Genomic DNA, 8370 nt, shown 5'->3' with positions numbered 1-8370 from the left:
TTTAGTTCCATGTAGTTGTGTCATATATGTGGGTTCATGTACCCACTAGCACATACAGGACACAGAGCAGTGCATCACTGCAAGAGTCCTAGGTGTTGCCCATTTCCAGTCACACTCACTCCCTCTTCTTACACTTAACCCCGAGCCATCATAATCCCAGCAACCACTGATTTGTTCTCTACTGCTATCATTTTATCATCTCCAAATGCTATCTATGGAACCATACATTATGTAACCTTTGGGGATTGGCTTTTTATAAGTCCCTTGATATAAAAACTGGACTTTTGTATATATAACTTTTTCATTCTTTTTTATTGCTGAGTAGTATTCCATGGTATGGACCTACCACAGTTTATTTAACCATTCACCCCCATCAAACAATATCTGAGGGTGTTTTTTCCCTCCAGTTTTTGGTGATTACAAATCAGGCTTCAAGAACACTCATGTGTGAGCAAAGGTTTTCATTTTTCTGGGAAAAAAATGTGTAAGAAGGCACCTACTCGGTTGCATTCCTGTTGCATTTTATAATTACATATTTGAGCTGTTGAATACACTTACAACTGTATTAGTCACATGTCTGTGGGCTCCATAACAGCAAAGGACTAAATCTTTTTGTATCTAGCACCATGCCTGGCACTTAATTGTTATTAAATCAATGCATATAAGTACAGTGTACATAGGTATATTATTTTAACTCTCCTTACTAGTGTAGGGGAGTGATCTTGAGTCCATGCTTTTCAGTCGCATAAGTCCCCCACTAGGTTTCTTGAATTGTATCTTTCTTTTCTGGGGCCTTTGAGTGTACTAAGATTCTGCAGCTAGGAAATCAGAAGAAAGTTTGTCTGGATGACTCCTACAATAGTATTCTTCCAGGTTGTTTCTTTTCTCCATGGTATCCTGCTGAAATACTGTGTGTTGTGTGTCTTCCTGACTCTAGGGACTTTACCCTGTGGAGCTTAAAGGTGAAGGGAAAATAATAAGTGAAAAGAAAAACCAGAGACCTAATTTTGATAACAGTAACCTTTTATCTGCAAGGTAGTAGAAAATGACCTGAAAGATCTAACAATAAACTAAAGACAGGAAAAATATTTTAAAAACAAACAACAAAAAAACTGTCTCCTCATTTTTGTTCCTTTGTGTTTCTGTCAAGAGGTAGGCTTTCTAGAGAAGTTCACTACCTGGGGGAGACCTGGATTTCTTTTATAATATTGTATTACTTTGCTTGGGTAAATCCACATCCCAGAGCCTCAGTTTTACAATAAAATAAATGGTGATAATGATTTCAAGAAGACCATATGAAATAAGACAGGGAAAGGTAATCTTGCAATCTTAAAGCACTATGTAAATGCAAATGTCCATTTCTGCCCATGAGGGAGTGAAATCAGGCTCCTATACCACCTCCACTTCAGTTTAGTTCAACAGACCTGAACTGGGCATCTCTTGTGTTCTAGACACTAATTGTGTGTGTGTGTGTGTGTGTGTGTGTGTGTGTGTGTGTGTGTGTGTGTTTGGGGTGGGGGTTAATATGAAGGCAGAAGCCCTGTACTATTCTGTCACATACAAAGAAACAATTGTAAAAAGGTGGAAACAGAAAGTGCAGAAAACCAGAGGAAGGGCACCTAATCCAGCTTGAGAAGAATGAGGGAAGACGTAGGCATAAGGACAGATTCTTTGAAGAAGGTGCTGCTATTTGAGTGGGACTTGAGGAGAGGTAGGTCACGGACCTTTAGAGATGGAGGGGCTGGGGATTCAAGAAAACTGGCAGCAGAAGACCAAAGGCATGGAAAATAGAAAGGAATTATGAATAATTGAATTGGACGGAAGGGTTTGAGGAATGCGCAGGAGTAATTAGGCAAATGGGCCACATTATAAAGGGCCAATACATTTAGGTGTAAAATTTTGGCCTTTAATCTATTGGTAAAAAGAGCCATTGAAGATTTTTGAGCAAGAACACTGCATGAGGAGCTGTACTAAGAAAGGTGATTGTGGTAGCAGAAAGGGATAGAGAAAAAGAGACTAGAGACACCTGGGTGGCTCAGTTGGTTAAGCATCATGATCCCGGGGTCCTGATGATCCCTCTGGCTCAGATCATGATCCCGGGGTCCTAGGATTGAACCCTGCATCAGGCTCCCCGCTCAGTGGGGAGTCTGCTTCTCCCTTTCCCTCTGCCCCCCCATTCATGCTCTCTCTCTCAAATCAATAAATAAAATCTTTAAAATAGACTAGGTGGATACATTTTGGCCGTGGGCTGAAAGAGCATGACCTTGCACAAGGTCAGAAGTCAGGGCACTACAAACAGGGTAGAATTTTCAGGAGAAGCCTGGAGGGACTGAGACGAGAACACTTCATGAAGTGTCTAGGTAAAATTAGGTAATGAACATAAACTCCACAGACAGGTCTATCTCAGCTTAAATTATCGTTCTTCCACATACTTGCTGTATAACTTCAGGCAGACGAGGTACCCTTTCTGTTCCTTAACGTCCTCATTGGTAAAGTGCAATCAATGATATAGACTCCAAGACAGATTCCGATTGTTATGATTAAATAAGTATAAACACAGTCTCTAGCACATAATAATAGCTCAATAAATGTTAGCTATGTTATTATTCTTATTTATTTTTATTATTACCCAGGAACTTAAATTCTGTCCTATGTGCCAGAAAGGGCATGCAGGGTATTTTAGAAAGATGACCTTATCAACAATGCAGAGAGTGAATTTGAAGAAGATAAGACTGACAACAAAGGTGGCTGTTTCTGTAAACCTAGGAGGAAAAAAAACATTGAAAACCTGGACCAGAGGAGGGGTTAACCTCACAGATCGCTCACAGGAGCTATTTCATTCTTAGGAACACATCTAGCACTTGATGGGTTCTCAAAATAACGAATGAATGAATGAATGAATGAATGAATTGAATGGAGTAGAGCAGAGTGGCAAATCTAAAAAACCTCCAGAAAATAAACTTTTTTAAAACTGAAGTGTAATATGCACCTGCAATTGATCACATATCGTAATATATAGCTTCATAAATTTTCACAAACCGAGCAAACCCATGCCACCATCTCCCAGATCAAGAAACAGAAATTATCACCACCCTCCAATTTCTCTTTTGTGCTCTCTCTGTCATTACCACCCCACAAAGAAACTCTTGTCTTGACTTGTAATAGCATGCATTACATGTACTTTTTTTTTGAGGGGGAGAGAGAGAGTGTGTGAGCTGGGAGGGGCAGAGGGAAAAAATCTCAAGCAGGTTCCATGCCCAGTGTAGAGCCCTATGCGGGACTTAATCTCACCACCCTGAGATCATGACCTGAATCAAAATCAAGAGTAAGAGGCTTAACCAACTAAGCCACCCAGGCTCCACTCCATGTGCCTTCTTAAAAAACACTGTATAGGGGCGCCTGGGTAGCTCAGTTGGTTGAACGATGGAATCTTGATTTCCCCTCAAATTATGATCTTAGGGTCCTGGGATATCAGCCCTGAGGCGGCCTCAGACTCAGCGGGAAATCTGCTTGAGGATTCTCTTACTCTCCCTCTGCCCCTCCCCATGCTTGTGCGTGCATGCACACATGCTCACTCCCAGCCTCTCTCACTAAAATAAATAAATAACTCTTAAAAAGAAACACTCTATATAAATGGAAGCATATACATATATACTTATTTGTGTCTAGTTTTGATCTTTTGCTCAATATTATATTCATGAGATTGATTCAAACTCCTGTGTGGAACACTGGATCTTCATTCTCACTGCTGTGTTATATTTCTTTCTGTGAATATACATATCCTCTTTGACTTATGACTTATAACTTATGACTTATGATGGGGTTATGGCCTGATAAGCTTGATAAGTTGAAAATATTGTTAAATTAACATGCATTTAAAACACCTAATCTTATCATAGATTGGCCCAGCCTACCTTAAGCATGCTCAGAACACTTACATTAGCTTAGTGTTGAACAAAATCACACGACACAAAGCCTATTTTATGACAAAGTGTTGAATATCTCATGAAATTTATTGAATAATGTACTGAAAGTGAAAACAAGAATGCTTGTATGGGTACATGTGGTTGTTAGCGCATCCGTTTTTTACCCTCGCGATTGCTTGGTTGACTGGTAGCCATGGTTTGCTACCACCACCCAGTATCACAGGAGAGTCTCTACCACATATCACTAGCCAAGGAAAAGATCAAAATTCAAATTATGATTTCTACTGAATGCATATTGCTCTTGCATCATTGTAAAGTCCCCAAATCATAAATTGGATTATCATAAATTCGGGACCATCTATACTAGAATTATTTATTCTGATGATGGCTACCTTGATAATTTCCATCTTGGGGCCATGATTGATAATATTTAGATGAGCATTCTAGGACTTGTCTTACAGTGAATGTGTGATACATTTCAGTTGAGTGTGTACCTAAGAGTTCATTTAATGAGTCACAGGTTAGGCATATATTCAACTTTGATAGATAGGGGTTGTATCCCAAAGTATCCAGTCTGGTTTATACTCCAACTGGCAGTTTGTTGTTATTTGTTATTGTTGTTGGTAGTGGTTATTATGGTAGTTGTGATACATTAAGGCTTTAATTTGCATTTTCCCAGATTCCTAATGAAAATGATCAACTTTTCTTGTTTATTGGCTATATAGATATCTTCTTTCATATGGTAGCAGTTCAAGTCTTTTGTGCATTTATCTACTTCCTGATCTGTCTCTTTTTTTCTCTTATTTATTTGTAGATGTTTTTATGCATTTGTAGGGCACTGTAGGAAATTCTTTATTGGATATACATATCCCAAATGCCTTTTCCCACACTGGTATTGAGTTTGTACTTTTTTTTTATTGCTATCTTTTAATGAACAGAAGCATTTAACTTTATTGTAGATCAATCTATATATCTTTTTGATCATTGTTTTATCTTTCTGTTTAAAAAACCTTTGCCTATTCCAAGGTTTAAAATATGTCCTCCTATGATTTCCTCAAAAATCTTTATTGTTTACTTTTCACTCTTAGGTCAGTAATCTATGTGGAATTTAATTATGTGTAAGATATGAGATAGGAACTCAATTTTTTTCCGTGATGATATCCAATTAATCCTCCGCCCTTTATTGACAAGACCGTATTTCCCCAACATTGTAATGACACCAAAATAGTGAATTAGGTAATCATATTCTTGAAAAAAAATATTCTTTCCTACTGGTCAACTTATCTAAAAATGAACATTATGCAGCATGTTTGAGGAAACGAAGTATTTGCAAAGGGGCATTGGTGGTATTTGTTGTCCAAGAAAGTCCTCAGTTTGCAACAAACCCTAAAGATTGGCTCTGAACGCAATAGCAGACAGTTGCAGCTTCTATTAGTTTAACATTCTTGGAATGAGATCTGGTTTGAAAGCTCCATGCAAATGGCTGCAATTTTATCTGCCAAATGTGTGAAAAATATGTATCTTCTCATATTCCTGAGAACACATAAGTTAGGCTCTTTTTTTCCATGCATCATTAAGCATAATGTGTTTGTTCTCATGCTTCTTGGAAACCAAAGTTCAGCCTGGTCACAGAGAATAATGGTCAAGGCTGTGGTTCTTGTGGAGAGCAAGATTCTAATCTCAGTGCTGCCCTGGTTCAGTATGAGATCAGGGACAGAGGCATCTCAAGACTTGGTGCCTTGTTTTCCTGAGAGTAAAATGAAGCTAATAAAAAGATACACACACACACACACACACACACACATAGAGATAGATACACACACACACACAACCAAGCTAATTAAATACCCAACCAATAATTCCCTCAAATAATTATAACTGTAAAGTTAGGAAAAAAATATGTGTGACAGCATATTAAGATGTTAAAAACTCTCTTACATAAAGATATTAATCTTGTGTGCTGCTTTCCTCCTAGGTTATACTTTGTCCTGGGTCTATAAAGCCTTTAACTAAAGGTGATTGCTATTAAAGAGTAATAAAGATTGTGATGCAGAGAAATTGACAACCGCCTTCATATCACGTGTAAATTTCAAAGGCATTCCTTCTGAACTTCCCAAACACAACCTCCTTGGCATAGACAGATTCCTCCTGGCTTCAGGCTACTGTCCTGTGGGGTGTACCAAACCTGAAGACATGATTAAAATAATTATTTTTACATTTAAATCTTTTTTTTTTCTGTCTGTAATGTGTTTACTTCTCTCTCCCCAGAGTCAAATTTTTGATTTAGGAAAATGGAATTTTGCTAATGTATTAACAGAAGAATAAAAGGCCTGAGATTCCATATGGACACTTAGCCTCTGGTCTTTCCCCATCCCAACTCATCTTAATGAAGGAAGTCTCAATTCCCTAGAGCATTAGCATTTAATTGAGGGAGGAGTGGGGTAATTTATCTCTCTCTCAACTTTTTATTTTGAAATAATTAGAGATTCCAAGAGAGTTTCAAAAATAGTACATAGAATCCCAAGAATCCTTTACCCAGCTGTTCCCATTCTTATATAACTCACTAGTGCTGTATCAAATCAGGGAATCACCATCAGTATAATCTTGTTAGCTAGACTCCAGACCTTATTCAGTATTAGATTTTTAGGCACATGTCTGTGCATGTGGGTGTGTGTGGGTCGGTGGATCCATGTGATTTAATCTCATATCTAGATGCACAGAACCATCACTACAATCAAGATGCACTACTATTCCCGGGGCACCTGGGTGGCTTAGTCAGTTAAGCGTCTGACTCTTGGTTTCAGCTCAGGGTCCTGGGATTGAGCCCTTTGTGGGGCTCCATGCTCAGTGTGGAATCTGCTTGAGATTCTCTCTGCCTCTCCTGCACCCCCCTCCCTGTGCTCACTCGCTCTCTCTCAAATAAATAATCTTTTTAAAAAAAGATACACTACTGTTCCCTCATCACAAAGGAACTCATTTGTGCTGCTCCTTTGTGTGTGGTTGCCTTGTGGGTGTCATAGCTCTCTTTCCTGCAGGATAAATTTCAAACTTCTTAACCTAGTAGTCAAAACCCTTCAAAAGGAAGGAATGACTTTAAACTGGCAGTGCCTACCATATTCATCAGACCTGATTTGCATGTGGGCAGAGTCACTGTGAGTTCAAAGATTCATGCCCAGGTGTTCCTCTCCCCCTAAACTTGCTCTAGGGATGTAGGTAAATGTTGGCAGAATACTTCTGGGCATTCTTACTGTCTCTAGACCACTTCCTCTCCATACAGGTGTGTGGCAAAAATATTTTACAAGGACATGAAAAATTGGGGCAGGTCTGCCCCTTTCAGACTTCTTTTTTTTTTTTTTTTAAGGATTTTTTTATTTATTTGACAGAGAGAGACACAGCGAGAGAGGGAACACAAGCAGGGCGAGTGGGAGAGGGAGAAGCCAGCTCCCTGCCGAGCAGGGAGCCCGATGCGGGACTGGATCCCAGGAGCCTGGGATCATGACCTGAGCCGAAGGCAGATGCTTAACGACTGAGCCACCCAGGTGCCCTCAGACTTCTTTATTTCAATTCTGTTACCAGCCATTGGATAAGTAAGCCGGGCTGCAATTTTCTCCACAGAGGCCATCTTAACTCAGAATTAGGAAGTGGAATTCATGTTCTCCCCTCCAACTTGTTTCAAAACTTACATTGGACATTGTGTCATGCTTCCCTGAGTATTAATCAAAAAGCACTCTGTAAAAATCCAACTATTTTCCCTCTACCTATATAGCTTGTTCAGATGGGATCATAAAGAGATTTTATCTTGCCTCCACCAGAGGAAAGACACGTGGTGTGGTCATCAAATCCCATCTAAATTCCTAATATCCAACCATGTTCCAGATATGTTGCTAGGCTCTGGAGACTTAATAGTGGACAAAACACAAAGTACCTACCTTCAGAGAAGGTCAGTCTGGAGGAATATATATATATATATATTTTTTTTTTTGAGAAGGCAGAGAAGGACAGAGGGAGAGCAAGAGAGAGACTCTTAAGCAGCCTCCACACCCAGTCTGGAGCCCCATGCAAGGCTTGCTTTCACCACCCTGAGATCATGACCTAAGCTAAAATCAAGAGTGGAACGCTTAACCAACTGAGCCACCCAGGCGCCCCTGGAGGAATAATTCTGAAGGCAGTATTCACATCTGATTATCTCAATATAGTAGCGTCTGTTTCGATGTATTCTTATACATAGTACAATATTCATTATATGTTGGATGGATGGATTCACCAGCAACCGAGTGATTGAAGGAACAAATGCCAAATTGAGAGATATTAAGAAGTTTTTAGTCTCTGTTTGTCCCCCTAAATTCCATTTTGTACGATTTGGAATGAGCTGAGGCTTCATAAGAAAATGCTTTCTTTGAATTGTACGGTGGAAAGTTACAGCCAAAGGCTGAAATTTCTCAGC

Source organism: Zalophus californianus, chromosome 13 (assembly GCF_009762305.2).
Source record: "Zalophus californianus isolate mZalCal1 chromosome 13, mZalCal1.pri.v2, whole genome shotgun sequence".
Classification (NCBI taxonomy): Eukaryota; Metazoa; Chordata; class Mammalia; order Carnivora; family Otariidae; genus Zalophus; species Zalophus californianus.
This window is presented reverse-complemented; position numbering follows the sequence as displayed.